Source organism: Eleutherodactylus coqui, chromosome 7 (assembly GCF_035609145.1).
Source record: "Eleutherodactylus coqui strain aEleCoq1 chromosome 7, aEleCoq1.hap1, whole genome shotgun sequence".
NCBI classification, from domain to species: domain Eukaryota; kingdom Metazoa; phylum Chordata; class Amphibia; order Anura; family Eleutherodactylidae; genus Eleutherodactylus; species Eleutherodactylus coqui.
Genome location: NC_089843.1, coordinates 202,098,202 through 202,117,290, shown reverse-complemented (window position 1 = coordinate 202,117,290; position 19,089 = coordinate 202,098,202). Strand labels below are relative to the sequence as shown.

The 19,089-nt window shown below is 47.0% G+C and overlaps 1 protein-coding gene across 1 annotated transcript in view; it reads left to right on the top strand.

The window, feature by feature from the left end:
• Window positions 1-19,089, top strand: part of LOC136573580 (vomeronasal type-2 receptor 26-like) — a 53,465-nt gene that overhangs the window by 21,788 nt on the left and 12,588 nt on the right. The gene's annotated exons all lie outside the window — the stretch shown is intronic.

Sequence of the window (19,089 nt, the reverse complement as noted above, 5' to 3'; positions counted from 1 at the left end):
ATACAGCCTGTATTCTTTTTCAAGCAAAAAAAAACAGCTTCTTCATTGGACTGCATCTCAACGTTTGTATTTTACTGGGTGCCTGCTGGGAGTTGCAGTGCTTCACTATTTCACAGCTAGGCCTGTTTGCAGCCTTCCATATAATTTTTTTCTGGTTGGAGTTTGCGTCACAATAAAACTGTCAGCGTGAAAGTGTACGCACATAATTCCATAATTATTTATACAGTTCTCTGTCTGCAGTGAATTAGACCGCGGTCTCACGGCTAAACGGTACTGTAATATTACCGGTGGACAAGCGTTAGCATGCCGTGCTGAAACTAATCAGCTTAGGAGAAAAGAAGCACACGATCCTCGAACTGTTGCAGGATCTGACAGAGCAGACCGACCTCTGGCTTTCGCTGCTGAGCCTCCAACTGGGCATGGCCGTGTGTGACAACGGCAGTAACCTGGTGGCGGCTCTGCAGCTCGGCAGCCTCACACACATGCCATGCCTGGCCCACATCTTCAATTTGAAGGTTCAGCAGTTTCTGAAAAACTACCCGCACTTGTCTGACCTGCTCGACAATGTGCGCCGCGTCTACGCAAATTTCCGCAAGTCCACAACGCTGCCACCCTGAGGACCCTGCAACATCGGTTTAATCTGCCAGAGCACCGAATGCTGTGCGATGTGCCCACACGGTGGAATTCTATGCTGCACATGTTGGCCAGGCTCTATGAGCAGCGTAGGGCAATAGTGGAATACCAACTCCAACATGGGCAGCGTAGTGGTAGTCAGCCTCCTTAATACTTTACCGAGGTGTGGGTCTGGATGGCAGATATCTGTCAGGTCCTTGGAAACTTTGAGGAACCTACCCAGATGGTGAGCGGCGATGCTGCAATCATTAGCGTTACCATCCTGCTGCTATGCCTGCTGAGAAGTTCGCTGCAAGGCATAAAGGCCGACGTTTTGCGGTTGGAACAGGAGACGGGGATGAGAGTATGTCGCTTGATAGCCTGACCACCCTCATGTTTATATCTCAGTGGATTTTGGCAGAGGAGGAGGAGGGGGAGGAGCAGGAGGAGGGGGAAGAGACAGCTGGGCACACTGCAGAGGGTACCCATGCTGCTTGCCTCTCATCTGTTCAGCGTGTATGGCTGTGGAGGAGGAGGATCCTGAAAGTCATCTTCCTAGCGAGGACAGCCATGTCCTGCATACTGGCACCCTAGCACACAAGGCTGACTTCATGTTAGGCTGCCTTTCACATGACCCTCGCGTTAGACGCATTCTGGCCATCACGGATTACTGGGTGTACACCCTTCGCGACCCACGGTACAAGGAGAACCTTTCCACTCTCATTCCCGAAGAGGAAAGGGGTACGAGAGTGATGCAATACCACAGGGCCCTGGTGGACAAAGTGATAAACTTTCCATCTGACAGCGCTCGCGGCAGAAGGCGCAATTCTGAGGGCCAAGTAGCAGGGTAGGCACGGAGATCAGGCAGCATGTTCAGCGCAAGCAGGGGAATACTCTCCAAGGCCTTTGCCAGCTTTATGGCTCCCCAGCAAGACTGTCACCGCTCCCCAGTCAAGACTGAGTCGGAGGGAGCACTGTAAAAAGATGGTGAGGGAATACGTAGCCGATCATACCACCGTCCTCCGTGATGCCTCTGCTCCATACAACTATTGGGTGTCAAAGCTGGACACGTGGCACGAACTTGCGCTGTATGCCCTGGAGGTGCTGGTTTGCCCTGCCGCTAGCGTCTTGTCAGAGAGGGTGTTAAGTGCAGCTGGGGAAATCATCACGGATAAGTGTACCCGCCTGTCAACTGCCAGTGCCGACATGCTTAGACTCATAAAGATGAAAAAAGCCTGGATTTCCACAGACTTCTCTTCTCCACCGGCGGAGAGCAGCGGAACCTAAAGATTCTTTTCACTGCAACCGCAGATAAAAGCATTCTTCTCTATCACTGGAAAAACGGGGCATTTAGCTTTGTCAATCTGTCTCTGATATTAGTCTTCCTCCTCCTACTCCTCCTACTGAAACATCATGTCATCACGCTGATCTGCCAATTTTTCTGCAGCCCAAAAGGCTCATCTAACATTTCTTTCCAATTTTTCAAAGTTTCAAAAGTATTGATACTTTAACATGAACCAATTTTTTAACAGGGCTGCCTCTAGCCTCTGTTACAAATTAAGCAACAGCGGGCTGTATCTTTCAAAAAATATTTATGGGTTTCACCTGCCCTCTCGGTTGAGCAATTTTTCAGGGGGACATTTGTACTGTTGGTACATTAATTATTCTGGCACTCACCTAAACTCTTATCCAACTAGTTTTTCCGGCCTTCGCCTACACTCATGGTACCCCAATGTTTCAGGTGTTGGTCTTTACTCTTGCTACAGAAATTTTACTGGGGTCTGCCTGCCTATACTTCTGCCACAGTAATGTTACAGAGGTCTGCCTATACTTCTGCCACGTAAATGTTACAGGGGTCTGCCTATACTTCTACTACAGAAATGTTACTGGGGTCTGCCTATACTTCTACTACAGAAATGGTACTGCTGTCTGCCTATACTTCTACTACAGAAATGGTACTGGGGTCTGCCTATACTGCTGCTACATAAATGTTACAGGGGTCTGCCTGTACTTCTGCTACAGAAATGTTAAAGGGGTCTGCCTATACTTCTGCCACATAAATGTTACTGGGGTCTGCCTATACGTCTACTACAGAAATGGTGCTGGGGTCTGCCTATACTGCTGTTACATAAATGCTACAGGGGTCTGCCTATACTGCTGCTACATAAATGTTACTGGGGTCTGCCTATACTTCTGCCACATAAATGTTACTGGGGTCTGCCTATACTTCTACTACAGAAATGCTACAGGGGTCTGCTTATACTACTGCTACCGAAATGTTACAGGGGTATGCTTATACTACTGCTACCAAAATATTACAGGGGTCTGCCTATACTTCTGCTGCGGAAATGTTACTGGGGTCTACTTATACCTTTTCTACTGGAATGTTAGAGGGGTCTGTTTATACTATGAGTGCACACAGACTTTCCATCGCGGTGTTGTACCTATCTGGCCCAAAAACACTGACTGACTAGGGCATGAATTGTGGGCCGAGGCCAATATGTATTTTCTCTCGCATTACCCCAGTTATCCGGGGCACTGCTTTGGGCCAAACAAGAGGAGCGATACTGCACTTATGAGACGTTCACAGCTGCACTAGCATCGGAGTCCGCTCTATGCCCAAGATTGCTGAGGATTTGTGCAGAGGCCTATGTCCTCGGCGCAGTGAAAGTCTGCCATGTTTGGGCACTCTGATTTCTTCATGGTTCATGTCTTGGGTTTCCTAGGATCCACCAATGCCGTGGGTGCACAGAGACTTCCCATTGAGGTGATTTACCTGTCTGGCACAAAGACACTGGCTGACTTGGGTAGGGGGCAGAGTGCAGATGGCTTTTCCCTTGCAGTGTTGATTGAGCTATCCGACACCAACACAGAATGAATAGTGTGTAGGCACATGGATTTCCATTGCTATGTAACTCGCGGCACCTTGTGTCACACAAGATGGAAGCTGAGAACGAGCTTGACCCTGGGCCCGCTCACGTGCTTCCCACACTGAGTATTGCTGCATTGTGGAGATGTGTAGAAGTGCTGGCACCTGAGTCCCCTTTATGCCCACGTTTGCAGCTCCTGACGGAGGTGGTACAGGATTGGAATGAAGATCGAACGTCAATTTCTCATCGATTCTCTACAGCATTGTGGGCCATTGCCCCTCCCTTTCAAGGAGGGTCACTGCCTGGCCCTTCCAACCCTCTGCAGTGTGTGCCTCCGGTTCCTGCTCATCGCAGACACACTTGGAAATAAACATGAGGGTGGTGTAGCTATGAAGCAAGCGTGTGACATGAGGGCAGCTGAAGGCTGCGCAGGGAAACTTTTGTATGCGCTGTGGACGCAGGGTCGTGCGGGGGGTTGGGCAGCATGTAACCCAGGAGAAGAGGCAGCAGTGTCACCCGCAGACAGTGATTGTGCTTGGTTGCAGGTAGTGTGGTGCCTAGCTAAGGTGTGCCTTGCTAATGAGGGTTTGTCCGAAGTAAAAATTGTTAGGGGAGGGCAGACTCTAGTCCCTATTGTGGCTTAATAGTGGAACCTGGGAGCCTGAGATGCAGCCCTGCATGCTGCCCCTGCCCTTCCCTATCCGTTTCTGTGGTGTTTCCATGACTTTCGGATGTTTTCCCGAGTTTCACAAGTGAAGACCTATGCGGAGCATCGGTCATATACAAAAATGCTTGAGTCGCCCATTGACTTTAATGGGGTTCGTTACTCGAAACGAGCTCTAGAGCATCGCAAAAAGTTCGATTCGAGCAACAAGCACCCGAGCATTTTGGTGCTCGCTCATCTCTAAATCGGCTTCATCGTCTTCTTTTGAAGATAAGAGAATAGTCAAAATATATAAACTGCAGTTGCACTTTGTGCCTGTCTGCGCATATTTCATATGTTTGTTAGTTAACATGTACTTAGAAGGTGCACATATATATTTTGCTCACAATGGCTCAATGAAACACGTTGGTTGCATTTCGAAAAAAGCAAGTATAGGGCTGAATCTCGAAATACCAACTAAGTCAATTGTGTCAAACTTTTCTCACTGGAGTCCTTGTGTCTACCCACTATTGAAGTCTCAAGACATGCGTTACAATAGTTTGGTGTGTGAATGATGTAACTGTAACAGTATGTGCTGAATGCATTCACAGCTCATTTTACTGTTAATTTTAGGATGTTAACAACCATTTGTTACTGAACCCTACAGGGTGGGTCAGAAGGTGTATCTGTCATCCAGGAACCTAAGATTGAAGGTCCCGTCCTTAAAGCTGGCGCCGCGCTTTGTAGGCCCTTTTACCATCACGCGTGTTATTAACCCGCCCGCTTACGAACTTGAGTTGCCAGCCACGTGGAAAGTGCATAGGGTTTTCCACAAGTCCTTGTTGAAACCCTTTGTCCCTACGGTGAGGCCCACCTCCGGTCCCCGGCCCCCCACCCTGGTGCTGGGCGAGGTCGAGTATGAGGTTCAGGAAATCTTGGATTCTCATCTGCGACGGGGGATCTTGCAATATCTGGTGGCTTGGAAGGGTTTTGGTCCTGAAGACCATTCCTGGGTGACTGCACGGGAAGTTCACGCTCCCGTGTTGGAACGGCGTTTTCACCGTCGTTTTCCGGATAAGCCTGGTCGGGTTTCCGGGGTGCCCGGAGGTCCGCCGTCAAAAGGGGGGTACTGTTACCGTCCCCCGGTCAGCGCCCGCCGCCCCTGCTTCGGCTCCGGCATCCTGGAGCTCTGACGTCAGGGCCTCCCCGGTGACGGGGGATGGCCGGTGGGCGGCGGCGTGGGCGTTTCCACCCATAGGGTGTCGGCCGCACGCCTCCACCTCTCTTGTGCAGTAGTGGGGGAGTTGGCTCTTCCCCCCTCCGTCCCTGGGTGGAGTCCTGTAGTCATAAGGCTGGCAGTGACCTGAGCTCACCGCCACTTATTGGTTTTGTCAGCTCCTAGTTAGTCCTGTCTGCAGTTCTTCTCAGTCAGTACCTTAGTTTGCTCATCAGCTTCCTTTTCCAGCTTTGCCTTGTGCTCAGTATTTTCTGTTTGGTCACTCCATCTGACTTTCCTTGTCGGTACTCTGTCCCCCGTTAGTTAGGTACATCTCGTGCAGTCGCCAGGTCCCTAGCCAGGGTAGTGACCGCCGTCCAGTTGTCCGTCTGGGGTTAGCCAGGTCGAGGCAAGTAGGCAGGGACAGTGGGGTATGGTAAGTTCAGGGCACCCCACCTGGCGCTCGGGGGGTCAGAGTGCCGTAACACCAAGGCTAGTAATATAGTTAGGGTTTGGATTTTTTCGACAGTGTAGCAGGTCAATAATTCTCCGGGTCCCGTCCGAAGTCTGTGTACCCTTAACAAAGCCTACTTGGTCCAAATGATTTATGTTTGGTAGCAAGTCGAGAAGCCTTTTAGCTAAGATTTACGCAAAGATTTTTGCATCAGTGTTGAGTAAAGAAATCGGGTGGAAGTTTTCGGGTAGGGTGGGGGGAAATTACCTTGTTTGGGAAGGGTTACTATTTTGGCCTGCAGAAATTCCTATGGGAAGTGGCTAATACTGGAGACTGAATTAACTGCTTTTAAAAAATGTGGGGAGAGTTGGGTTGAGAATTATTTGAAATATTTATTAGCGTAACTGTCAGGTCCAGGCGCTTTGTGGGATTTTTAGTTTACTTATTGCCTCTACTATTTCGATTAGTGTTATCAGGGTTGCTAATCTCTCATCCAATCTCTAGATATTTTTGGGAGGGGGATTTGTTGGATGAAATCCAATATGTTTTAGTTAGTTAGTTGGGAAATGTTTGGGTCTTTTTTGAGATTATATAATTTTTCATAGTATCCCCTAAGAATGGCCGCCATCTGTTATGGGTGAGATATCTTATGACCTTTTTCCCCGGTATCCCAGGCAAAGGGAATCTTCGTTCTAGCCTCCTTCCTTTTTTCCTGGTTTTCTAACCATTTGGATGGCTTGCCTAATGAAGCATACATATTGGTTCTCAATGTGATAGTTCCCAGCAAAAGAAACCAGGTAATCTTGTAGATATGATACCTTTTAATGGCTAACAAAAATACATAATGTAATAGCGAGCTTGTGAACCTCTCGGGTTCTTCGTCAGGCTTAAAAGGAATAGATCTAAAGAGGCATGAATATTTATACACACTTATAACATACATACTTATGACAAGGCACAGGCATGGATGTGATTGGTTTGGACTTAAAAGGAATACTGCAACAGAAAGCAAACTTTTTTGACTAGGCACTGATAAGGGAGTGAAAGTTTTAAGGTCCCTGAATTACTGTTGAGAAGGCCGTCAGACCAGGAATGCTGCAAGAGGTACACAAACATTGTTAGCTAGACACTAAGGGAGTGAAAGTTTTATGGTCCCTGAATTACTGTTGATGGGGGTTTTCACCAGGCCAGCAGTCTTATCTGCTATAGATGTCTCATACCTGCCATTCACCCATAAATCCTTCTAAATAATTTAACCCACTATTCAGCGTGTCAAAAGTTATCAATTTATATTCCCAAATTCTATTATGGTTTTGTGACTTGAAACCACCCTTCAATATCAAAAGTCTCATATCCCCTATGTCATGTCCATGGTTAGAAAAGTGCTTGGCAACAGATAATTCTCTTTCTCTCTCGGGGCTCAGCTGAAGGGAGGTATGTGTGTGTGTGTGTGTACATATATATATATATATATATATATGTGTGTGTGTGTGTGTGTGTGTGTGTGTGTGTGTGTGTGTGTGTGTGTGTTTTGTTTTTGTTTTGTTTACCACTTTTTCTGGATTTTCAGGGAAGGCCTTATATTTAAATCCCTTCCCAGAAATCAATTGAAGGGGTTTTTGTCAGAAGAATCCCCTACCACAGTTGACATGTGTGACAGATGTGGCAGATGTAGCAGCAGGGAATTCTTTTAACTAGCGTGGATGATGAAAACAGGCAGATGGGTTCTTCATCTCCAAGAAGGCACGGCAACGGTGGAGAGGTAAGTAATTTTTTTATTTTTTTTTTACACTAAAATTTTTCTTTTTCAGGGAAGGGCTTATATGTAAAGCCCTTTCTTGAAAAGGAATGTAAGGCCGGCAGCAGCTCCATTGACAACAATGCGTGCATTCCCTATGATGCATGCATGTCCTATCTTTGCAGGCACACGCCTGTAAAGCATGGACATGTAAACACAGCATAGGGAATGCATTGTTGGAAATAGAAGCGTGTTTTTGTGCATACGTATGCACGCACAAAAACACGCTGGTGTCAAACCACCCATAGCCTTAAAGGCATGCTCCATCTGTGCAGTCTGTCTGCTCCCTCATGGCCTTTACAGTATATGCACACAGAGGTCAGTTAAAGTTTCCTCAATATATACAAGAAGGTGAGGTAGATTCTTCTCAGTATATACAAATAGAGGTGATGCAGATTCTCTTCAGTATATGCACATAGAGGTCAGGTAAATACTCCTCAGTATACAAATAATTTCCATAGGCTTTATGCTTTCTGAGAAAAAAACTGTCATGTATTGTAGATTTTTACAGTTTTTCATGCTTCAAATTGAATATTGAAGTTACGACCACTATACTTTTCTTTTTTTTTTAATCAAAAAGATGAGAGGGAAGGAAAGGAGGTGGGGGGGGGGGGTGTAGGGGTAATAGGGTTGAGGGGGAAGAAAAACAAAATTAAGAAAGGATAAACCCACAATTATAACTATAATGAGATCTGCATGGGAATTCCCTATTGTGGGATAAGGCGTAACCATGGGTTCCACGTCTCAGTGAATCTTGAGATTGCATTGTTTCTAAGGGCTATTATTTTTTCGTATATACTGTGTTCCGAAATCAGCTGTGAAAGTTCTAGAGTATTAGGTGGCGTTTCAGATCTCTATTTTTTAGCTATTATAAATTTGGCTCCTAATAGAATATGTCCTATTAGCTTTTTCAGCGGAGCGTGGATCTTGCCAGGATCAAGTAGTAATATAGCTATCTTTGGGTTAAATGAGAGGTGAAGCCCAGATGCTTCATGTATTAATTTGTACACCTCTTTCCAAAATACAAGTAAATATGGGCATGACCAGAATGTGTGGATCAAGGATCCCCGACCACCACAGTTTCTCCAGCATTCATGAAATTATCATAGAATGACAGTGTTGTCATTTTAGTGTGTGCTTGGTTAAGAATTGAGTAGGAATTTCTGGAATTTTTATATTTTGAAGACTTTGTGTGCGTGGGAAAGAACATATTTGAGTATATTTATGTATTTCAGACTTTGTCAGATGGAATTTGGACATAAGCAAATGAAAGGGTAGAAGACCCTCTGTTGAGCTAAGGTCTGAAATAAATCTGATCCCTTTGTGTGTCCAAGAGTTTAGTTGGAGGTCGGGTATAAAGTATTCCAAGATTCTAATAGGAATATTGTAGAGTGTCTGAAAAGTACTTTTTTCCGCGTTTTGGATTAAATTCTTCCAAGCTTCTAACAAAGTTTCATAGGTGGAGAGAGATTAGGGATATTTACATATTTCAGAAGTGCAGGAGAAGATGAGGCAACAGCAGAGACGTAAAGAAGTTTTAGTGGTTTCTTTTTATTATATTCTGTCTCTTTTGAAGGCCACACTATCTTTGGATTATGTTGTGTCCACGAGAGCAAATGGCTTAGTATGGTAGATTTACGGTAGGATTCCAGGTTGGGGAGGCCCAGTACTCCTTGGTATCTCTTTAACGATAGAATAGATAGTGCTATTCTAGGTTTTTTGTTTTGCCATATATATAGTTAGAGAGTTGTCTCTGGAATCCTGCGATAGTTTGTCTCAGAATTTATATGGGAAGGGTACGGAAGAAGTGAAGAATTTTAGGAAATATTGTCATCTTATATATGACAACCCGACCCATCCAGGAAATAGGACGAAAGCTGAAGGAATCTATTTCTTTCTGAAGGTCGGAAAGAAGTGGGGGAAAATTTACCGATATTAGGTCAGAGATGGGAAAGCATAGATTTATACGTAAATGAGGAATGCTTTTTGTTGCCACTTTTCTCTTTTTATTTCTGGTTTAAGTTCTTCTGCAACGAAAATACCTAAAATTTGTGATTTAGTTATTTTTAGTTTGGAAAAGGACGTTTCAGCAAATCTAGTTAAAGTATGATAGACTGTTCTAAGGGACCCAAGTGGGTTTGTGAGTGTAAGATATCATCAGCGAATAAACTGATTTTGTGTTGTCTGAGTCCAGCATTTATACCCTGTATGTCTGGGTTATTTCTTATGTGTTGAGCTAGAGGTTCCATAACCAATGTGAACAATAAAGGTGACAGAGGGCATCCTTGGCGGGTGCCATTAGTTATGGAGAAGGAATTGGATAATGAACCATCGACTAGTACTTTAGCTGATGAGGACGTATATAGTGAGCGTATAGCTTTAAGAATATTGCCACAGAAACCAAACAGTGGAGTTGATCGAAAGCTTTTTCAGCATCGAAGGCTACCAAAATTGTTGGGAGGAAGGTTTTTTCGGTTTTATATAAAAGGTTAAGAATAGAGATGAGCGAGCACCAAAATGCTCGGGTGCTCGTTACTCGGGACGAAAATTTCGCGACGCTCAAGGGTTCGTTTCGAGTAACGAACCCCATTGAAGTCAATGGGCGACTCGAGCAATTTTTGTATTTCGCCGATGCTCGCTAAGGTTTCCATTTGTGAAAATCTGGGCAATTCAAGAAAGTGATGGGAACGACACAGCAACGGATAGGGCAGGCGAGGGGCTACATGTTGGGCTGCATCTCAAGTTCCCAGGTCCCACTATTAAGCCACAATAGCGGCAAGAGTGCCCCCCTCTCCCAACAATTTTTACTTCTAAACAGCCCTCATTAGCAATGCATACCTTAGCTAAGCACCACACTACCTCCAACAAAGCACAATCACTGCCTACATGACACTCCGCTGCCACTTCTCCTGGGTTACATGCTGCCCAACCCCCCCCCCCCTGCACGACCCAGTGTCCACAGCACACACCAAATTGTCCCTGCGCAGCCTTCAGCTGCCCTCATGCCACACCACCCTGATGTCTATTTATAAGTGCGTCTGCCATGAGGAGGAACCGCAGGCACACACTGTAGAGGGTTGGCACGGCTATGCAGCGACCCTCTTTAAAAGGGGGGGGGGCGATAGCCCACAATGCTGTACAGAAGCAATGAGAAATCCAATCCTGTGCCACCTCCATCAGAAGCTGCACACGTGGGCATAGCAATGGGGAACCTATGTGCCACACACTATTCATTCTGTCAAGGTGTCTGCATGCCCCAGTCAGACCGCGGTTTTTTATAAATAGTCACAGGCAGGTACAACTCCACAATGGGAATTTCGTGTGCACCCACAGCATGGTTGGCTCCCTGGAACCCACCGGCGTTACATAAATGTATCCCATTGCAGTTCCCTGGACAGCAGAGCTAACGTCAGATTAAATGCAGGTGGGCTTCGGCCCACACTGCATGCCCCAACCTGATCGGGGTTTTTAATTCATAGACACAGGCAGGTACAGCTCCCTATTGTGAAGTCCCTGTGGACCGACAGCATGGGTGGGTGCCAGGAAGCCACCGGCGGTACATAAATATATCCCATTGCAGTGCCCAGCACAGCTGAGGTAATGTCATGTTTAATGCAGGTCGGCTTCGGCCCACACTGCATGCCCCAGTCAGACTGGGGTTCTTTAGAAGTGGACAGATGCAGCTACAACTCCGTGTGGACCGACAGCATGGGTGGGTGCCAGGAAGCCACCGGCGGTACATAAATATATCCCATTGCATTGCCCTGCACAGCTGAGGTAACGTCAGATAAAATACAGGTGGGCTTTGGCCCACACTGCATGCCCCAGTCAGACCGGGGTTTTTAATACATAGACATAGGCAGGTACAACTCCCTAATGTAAAGTCCGTGTGGACCGATACCATGGGTGGCTCCCTGGAACCCACTGGCGGTACAAAAATATATCCCATTGCAGTGCCGTGGACAGCAGAGCTAACGTCTGATTAAATACAGTTGGGCTTCGGCCCAAACTGCATGCCCCAGTCAGGCTCGAGTTTTTTATAAGTATACACAGGCAGGTACATCTCCCTAATGGGAAGTCCATGTGGACCGACAGCATGGGTGGGTGCCAGGAAGCCACCGGCGGTACAGAAAAAATATCCCATTGCAGTGCCCAGCACAGCTGATGTAGCGTCAGCTTTAATGCAGGTGGGCAAAAAATTAATTGGATTACACTGTAGGCGAGGGCCCCCCAAAAATTGGTGTACCAACAGTACTAATGTACCTCAGAAAAATTGCCCATGCCCAACCAAGAGGGCAGGTGAAACCCATTAATCGCTTTGGTTAATGTGGCTCAATTTGTAACTAGGCCTGGAGGCAGCCCAGTTAAAAATAAAAATTGGTTCAGGTGCAAGTTTCAACGCTTTAATGAGCATTGAAACGTATAAAAATTGTTTACAAAAATTATATGACTGAGCCTTGTGGGCCTAAGAAAAATTGCCCGTTCGGCGTGATTACGTGAGGTTTCAGGAGGAGGAGCAGGAGGAGGAGGAATATAATACACAGATTGATGAAGCTAAAAGGTCCCCGTTTTTTATGGTGATAGAGAAAGATGCTTCCATCCGCCAGTGCAGCCTACGTATTGCTTAGGTATCGCTGCTGTCCGCTGGTGTAGAAGAAAAGTCTGGGGAAATCCAGGCTTTGTTCATCTTGATGAGTGTAAGCCTGTCGGCACTGTCGGTTGACAGGCGGGTACGCTTATCCGGAATGATTCCCCCAGCCGCACTAAACACCCTCTCTGACAAGACGCTAGCCGCAGGACAAGCAAGCACCTCCAGGGCATACAGCGCGAGTTCAGGCCACGTGTCCAGCTTCGACACCCAGTAGTTGTAGGGGGCAGAGACGTCACGGAGGACGGTCGTGCGATCGGCTACGTACTCCCTCACCATCCTTTTACAGTGCTCCCGCCGACTCAGCCTTGACTGGGGAGTGGTGACACAGTCTTGCTGGGGAGCCATAAAGCTGTCAAAGGCCTTAGAGAGTGTTCCCCTGCCTGCGCTGTACATGCTGCCTGATCTCCGCGCCTCCCCTGCTACCTGGCCCTCGGAACTGCGCCTTCTGCCACTAGCGCTGTCGGATGGGAATTTTACTATCAGCTTGTCCGCCAGGGTCCTGTGGTATAGCATCACTCTCGAACCCCTTTCCTCTTCGGGTATGAGAGTGGAAAGGTTCTCCTTATACCGTGGGTCGAGCAGTGTGTACACCCAGTAATCCGTAGTGGCCATAATGCGTGTAACGCGAGGGTCACGAGAAAGGCATACTAACACGAAGTCAGCCATGTGTGCCAGGGTACCTGTACTCTGACTATCCAGTGACATACTGTCTTCCCCCACCTACGTTTCCGACCGCAAAGCGTCTGCCTTTATGCTTTGCAGGGAACTTCTCAAGAGGCATAGCAGAGGAATGGTGATGCTAATGATTGCAGCATCGCCGCTCACCATCTGGGTAGACTCCTCAAAGTTTCCAAGGACATGGCAGATGTCTGCCAACCAGGCCCACTCTTCTGTAAAGAATTGAGGAGGCTGACTCTCACTACGCCGCCCATGTTGGAGTTGGTATTCCACTATAGCTCTACGCTGCTCATAGAGCCTGGCCAACATGTGGAGCGTAGAGTTCCACCATGTGGGCACGTCGCACAGCAGTCGGTGCACTGGCAGATTAAACCGATGTTGCAGGGTGCGCAGGGTGGCAGCGTCCGTGTGGGACTTACGGAAATGTGCGCTGAGCCGGCGCACCTTTCCGAGCAGGTCTGACAAGCGTGGGTAGCTTTTCAGAAAGCGCTGAACCACCAAATTAAAGACGTTGGCCAGGCATGGCACATATGTGAGGCTGCCGAGCTGCAGAGCCGCCACCAGGTTACGGCCGTTGTCACACACGACCATGCCCGGTTGGAGGCTCAACGGCGCAAGCCAGCGGTTGGTCTGCTCTGTCAGACCCTGCAGCAGTTCGTGGGCCGTGTGCCTCTTCTCTCCTAAGCTGATTAGTTTCAGCACGGCCTGCTGACGCTTGCCCACCGCTGTGCTACCACGCCGCGTGACACCAACTGCTGGCGACGTGCTGTTGCTGACATATCTTGATTGCGAGACAGAGGTTGCGTAGGAGGAGGAGGAGGGTGGTTTAGTGGAGGAAGCATACACCGCCGCAGATACCCCCACCGAGCTGGGGCCCGCAATTCTGGGGGTGGGTAGGACGTGAGCGGTCCCAGGCTCTGACTCTGTCCCAGCCTCCACTAAATTCACCCAATGTGCCGTCAGGGAGATATAGGGGCCCTGCCCGCCTGTGCTTGTCCACGTGTCCGTTGTTAAGTGGACCTTGGCAGTAACCGCGTTGCTGAGGGCGCGTACAATGTTGCGGGAGACGTGGTCGTGCAGGGCTGGGACGGCACATCGGGAAAAGTAGTGGCGACTGGGAACCGAGTAGCGCGGGGCCACTGCCGCCATCATGCTTTTGAAAGCCTCCGTTTCCACAAGCCTATACGGCAGCATCTCCAGGCTGATCAATTTGGCTATGTGCACGTTTAACGCTTGAGCGTGCGGGTGTGTGGCGGCGTACTTACGCTTGCGCTCCAACACTTGCGCTAGCGACGGCTGGACGGTGCGCTGAGAGACATTGGTGGATGGGGCCGAGGACAGCTGAGGTGAGGGTGTGGGTGCAGGCCAGGAGACGGTAGTGCCTGTGTCCTGAGAGGGGGGTTGGATCTCAGTGGCAGGTTGTGGCACAGGGGGAGAGGCAGTGGGGCAAATCGGAGGCGGTGAACGGCCTTCGTCCACCTTGTGGGGTGCTTGGCCATCATATGTCTGCGCATGCTGGTGGTGGTGAGGCTGGTGGTGGTGGCTCCCCGGCTGATCTTGGCGCGACAAAGGTTGCACACCACTGTTCGTCGGTCGTCTGCACTCTCAGTGAAAAACTGCCAGACCTTTGAGCACCTCGGCCTCTGCAGGGTGGCATGGCGCGAGGGGGCGCTTTGGGAAACAGTTGGTGGATTATTCGGTCTGGCCCTGCCTCTACCCCTGGCCACCCCACTGGCTTTTCCAACCTGCCCTGCTGCACTTGCCTCCCCCTCTGAAGACCTATCCTCAGTAGGCTTAGCAAACCAGGTGGGGTCAGTCACCTCATTGTCCTGCTGCTCTTCCTCCGAATCCTCTGTGCGCTCCTCCCTCGGACTTACTCCAATTACTACTACCTGAGTGATAGACAACTGTGTCTCATCGTCATCATCCTCCTCACCCACTGAAAGCTCTTGAGACAGTTGCCTGAAGTCCCCAGCCTCATCCCCCGGACCCCGGGAACTTTCCAAAGGTTAGGCATCGGTCACGACAAATTCCTCCGGTGGGAGAGGAACCATTGCTGCCCATTCTGGGCAGGGACCCGAGAACAGTTCCTGGGAGTCTGCCTGCTCCTCAGAATGTGTCATTGTAAAGGAGTGAGGAGGCTGGGAGGAAGGAGAAGCAGCAGCCAGAGGATTCAGAGTTGCAGCAGTGGATGGCTTAGAAGTCTGGGATGTTCGATAGATTGCTGGATGCACTTTCTGCCATCCACGACAGGACCTGCTCACACTGCTCATTTTCTAATAAAGGTCTACCGCGTGGACCCATTGATTGTGAGATGAATGTGGGGACGCCAGATACGTGCCTCTCTCCTAATCCTGCAGCAGTCGGCTACGATACACTTGGATCAGGAGCTCGGCCTGTGCCCACACCCTGACTTGGGCGTCCTCGCCCGGGTCCACGTCCTCTAGGCCTACCCCCACCCCTCAACATGGTGTATTATCAGTAGTGCAGAAACAGAACGCTGTAATTAAATGTGCCGCTTATTGGCCTGTGGTTGGAGGCTGATTTCGCTTACGGAACGCACAGCAGAGCCAGGAAAGAATTTTGCGCAAGCCTGCTGTAACACTTAGCTGGCTGCGTATTAATTAGGACTACTACCCCCAGCAGAGACGCAGTACACTGAGGACGGTCACAGGCAGCCCAAATAGATTTTTTTTTCACAAATTTTTTGGAAAAAGCCCACTGCCTTTATAGACAGTATATCTCTTTCACCTTTTTCACTGTCCCTGCCTCAGTACTACTGGCCCTATACTATGTAAAATTACTGCAGACTGTTTCCCTCTGGACAGGATGACAGCGGTGATGTAACGGGCAACGCAGAGCCAGGAAAGAATTTTGCGCCAGCCTGCTGTAACACTTAGCTGGCTGCGTATTAATTAGGACTACTACCCCCAGCAGAGATGCAGTACACTGAGGACAGTCACAGGCAGCCCAAATAGATTTTTTTTCCCCAAATTTTTTGGGAAAAGCCCTCTGCCTATATAGACAGTATATCTCTTTCACCTTTTTCACTGTCCCTGCCTCACCACTACTGGCCCTATACTATGTAAAATTACTGCAGACTGAGGACGCAATGCTCTGCACGGCCGATATACAAAAAAAAAAAAAGTGCAACACTGCTAAAAGCAGCCTCAACAGTACTGCACACGGTCAGATGTGGCCCTAAGAAGGACCGTTGGGGTTCTTGAAGCCTAAAATCACTCCTAACACTCTCCCTATAGCAGCTCCAGCATCAGCAGCACTTTCCCTGAGCTATGTCAGAATGCATCTGTGGTGAGCCGCGGGAGGGGCCGATTTATATACTCGGGTGACACCTGATGAACGTCGCAGGGGGAAGTTGTAATGCCTTCCCTGTCTTTCTATTGGCCAGAAAAGCGCGCTAACGTCTCAGAGATGAACGTGAAAGTAACTCGAACATCGCGTGGTGCTCGTCTCTAGTAACGAGCATCTCGAACACGCTAATACTCGAACGTGTATCAAGCTCGGATGAGTACGTTCGCTCATCTCTAGTTAAGAATTTTCGTAGTCCCGTCTGAGGCCTGTCTCCCTTTTGTGAAGTCTAAGAGCTATGGTCTTTGCATAAATTTTAGTATCACAGTTTAAGAGAGATATAGGCCTGAAATTAGATGGTGTAGTGGGATCTTTACCTGGTTTCAGAATTGTTACGATTGTTGCCTCTAACCTCTCTGGAGGAAAAGAACATTGTTCAATACCTTGATTAAAGGCCATTGACATGTGTGGGGCTAGAGGGGTGGCAAAAATTTTTTAATAGTCATTAGAGAATCTGGTCCTGGGGCTTTTTGGGGTTTTAAAGATTTGATAGTATCTACAACCTCCCTAGGTGATATTCGGATGTTTAAACAGTCTAGATGGTTCTTTGAGAGAGAACGTAACTTTACTTCTTTTAGAAAATTTTCTATTAATTGAGGTGATAGTTGGGGCGTATTTTTGTCGTCTTTTAAATTGTATAGCTTATTGTAGTATTGGCGGAAGGCTTCTGTAATTTGAGAAGGGTGGTAGAGTTTTAATTTCTGGTTATGTAGATCTGTAATGTAAGGGATCGAGATTTTTTGTATTCTTTTTTTTTTTTACAAGTTTAGCCATCAATCGTGATGCTTTGTTGTTTGATACATAGAAATTTGATCTCATTACCCTATCGTAATTGTCTACTAGTCGAGTTCTAAGCTTTTGTCTTAAATTAAAGAGCTGATTATGCCGTGTTTCAGAAGGGAAGGCACACAGTTGGTTTCTATGTTAGATATTTGTGTTTGAAGTATATTGAGCTGTTTAGTTTTTTCTTTTTTATGATAGGCGCTGATTTTAATAAGAACCCCTCTGATGAAAGCTTTATTAGCGTTCCATATAGTGAGTAGCGACACTTCAGGGGCAGCGTTGTTTTGAAATATTCCTTTAGATCAGACATAATTGTATTGTAGTGTTTTGGGAGCTTCATTAAAAATATATTGTTTTTCCACAATTTGGCTTTTTCTTGGGCGCCTTCCAATGTTATAGAGATCAATGCAGGAGCATGATTGGCCCATGTAATAGATCCCAATTGAGCTTTCATGAGCGCGGAAAGGGCGCTTCTATTAACTAGGACAAGATCTATTCTGGAAAAGGATTTATGTCTTGCTGAATAGAAGGAATATTCCCTGAAAGAAGCATTTAAGCATCTGAATGTATCAAATAATGCTTCTTTGTGTATCCATGGAGATAGAGAGGAAGTAGATCTCAGGGTACCTCTTGAAGAATCAAGCCTTTTGTCTGGTACAGCATTAAAATCTCCGCAAATAATGGGGGTACCCACCTTATGCCTCAATATTTCTCTCATAGTCTTCTTTAAGAAACGTAAGTGGGCATTATTGGGCGTATATAGATTGACAAGCGTGAAAGGTTTAGAGTTTAGCAAGCCCGTTAGTATGAGATTTCTGCCCCCAGGGTCTAAAATTTTTGTATTAATTTCAGCTTGTATGGAGTCTCTGAATGCTATCAGAATCCCGGCTCGCTTTTTTGCAGAGGATGCTAAGAAAATCTTCGCAAATTTTTTATGTGAAATTGTTGGGAAAGCGGAGGCTATGAGATGGGTCTCCTGTGCACATACAATATCTGCATCTGCAGATAGAGCTTCCCTCCATAGAGAGGATCTTTTAAAGAGTGAGTTGAGCCCATTAACATTTAAGGCTAATATTTTAATTGACATCTTTTATAATATCTCGAGTAATTAGAAAAGATAAACGCGGAGTGGTTAAAACCCAAGCAGACCAAAATTTTAAAACTTGAAATGTAACAAAAAAGACACTTTTATTGCATAAAAGGTTAGACATTAACTTCTTAGTATTTGTATAATTTTTTTTCAAAATACTAAGATTTGTAACAAGAATGCGAATAAGTAGCAAGTACCTATAGCTTAAGACCTGAAAGTAAGGAAAGTACGTGTTAGGTTATTGCAGGCTATAATGGCTGCTCAATGAAGGGGGGGCAGAAAGAGTTCGCCTGGGAGAGAGCCATCCGGAACCACCTAGCAGAGTAGTGAATGAGATCCTCTCTTTATAAGGCGTTCACTTATGGGTCAGATCTTGATCTTGTTTGTGTGATTTCCTTGGAGAAAGTTGTTGATGTTGAGGTAGAGCTAAATTTGTGCCCCATGATTTTAGTAGCTGTTTGGCTTCTTCTGGTTTAAAAATTACATGGGTTGAATCATCCTTTCTGATCAGGATTTTTGTTAGAAAACCCTATCTATATGAAATTTTGGCTTGTCCCAGGGCTGTAGTAACCATGGAGACTTTTTTCCTTTCCAGCATAGTAGTTTTAAATAGATATGTGAAGAGAGGAATATTCTCGTATGGAACAGGCAGTTGGATAAGTTTTCGCACGGCCGACATTAAGGCTTCCTTCGTTTGGAAAAAATGAAAACTTGTGATAATGTCTCTTGGGATAGAGTCGGAAATGAATCTAGGCTTAGGCAGCCTGTGAGCTCAATAGTCAAGTCATGAGTAGTGGCTTCCGGAAGTAGAGTGGCCATTAGGCGTTTTATATATTCAGGGATTTCAGATGTTATACTAGATTCAGGTACCCCACGTATTTTAATGTTGTTCCTCCTGTTTCTATCCTCCATATCCACAATTTTT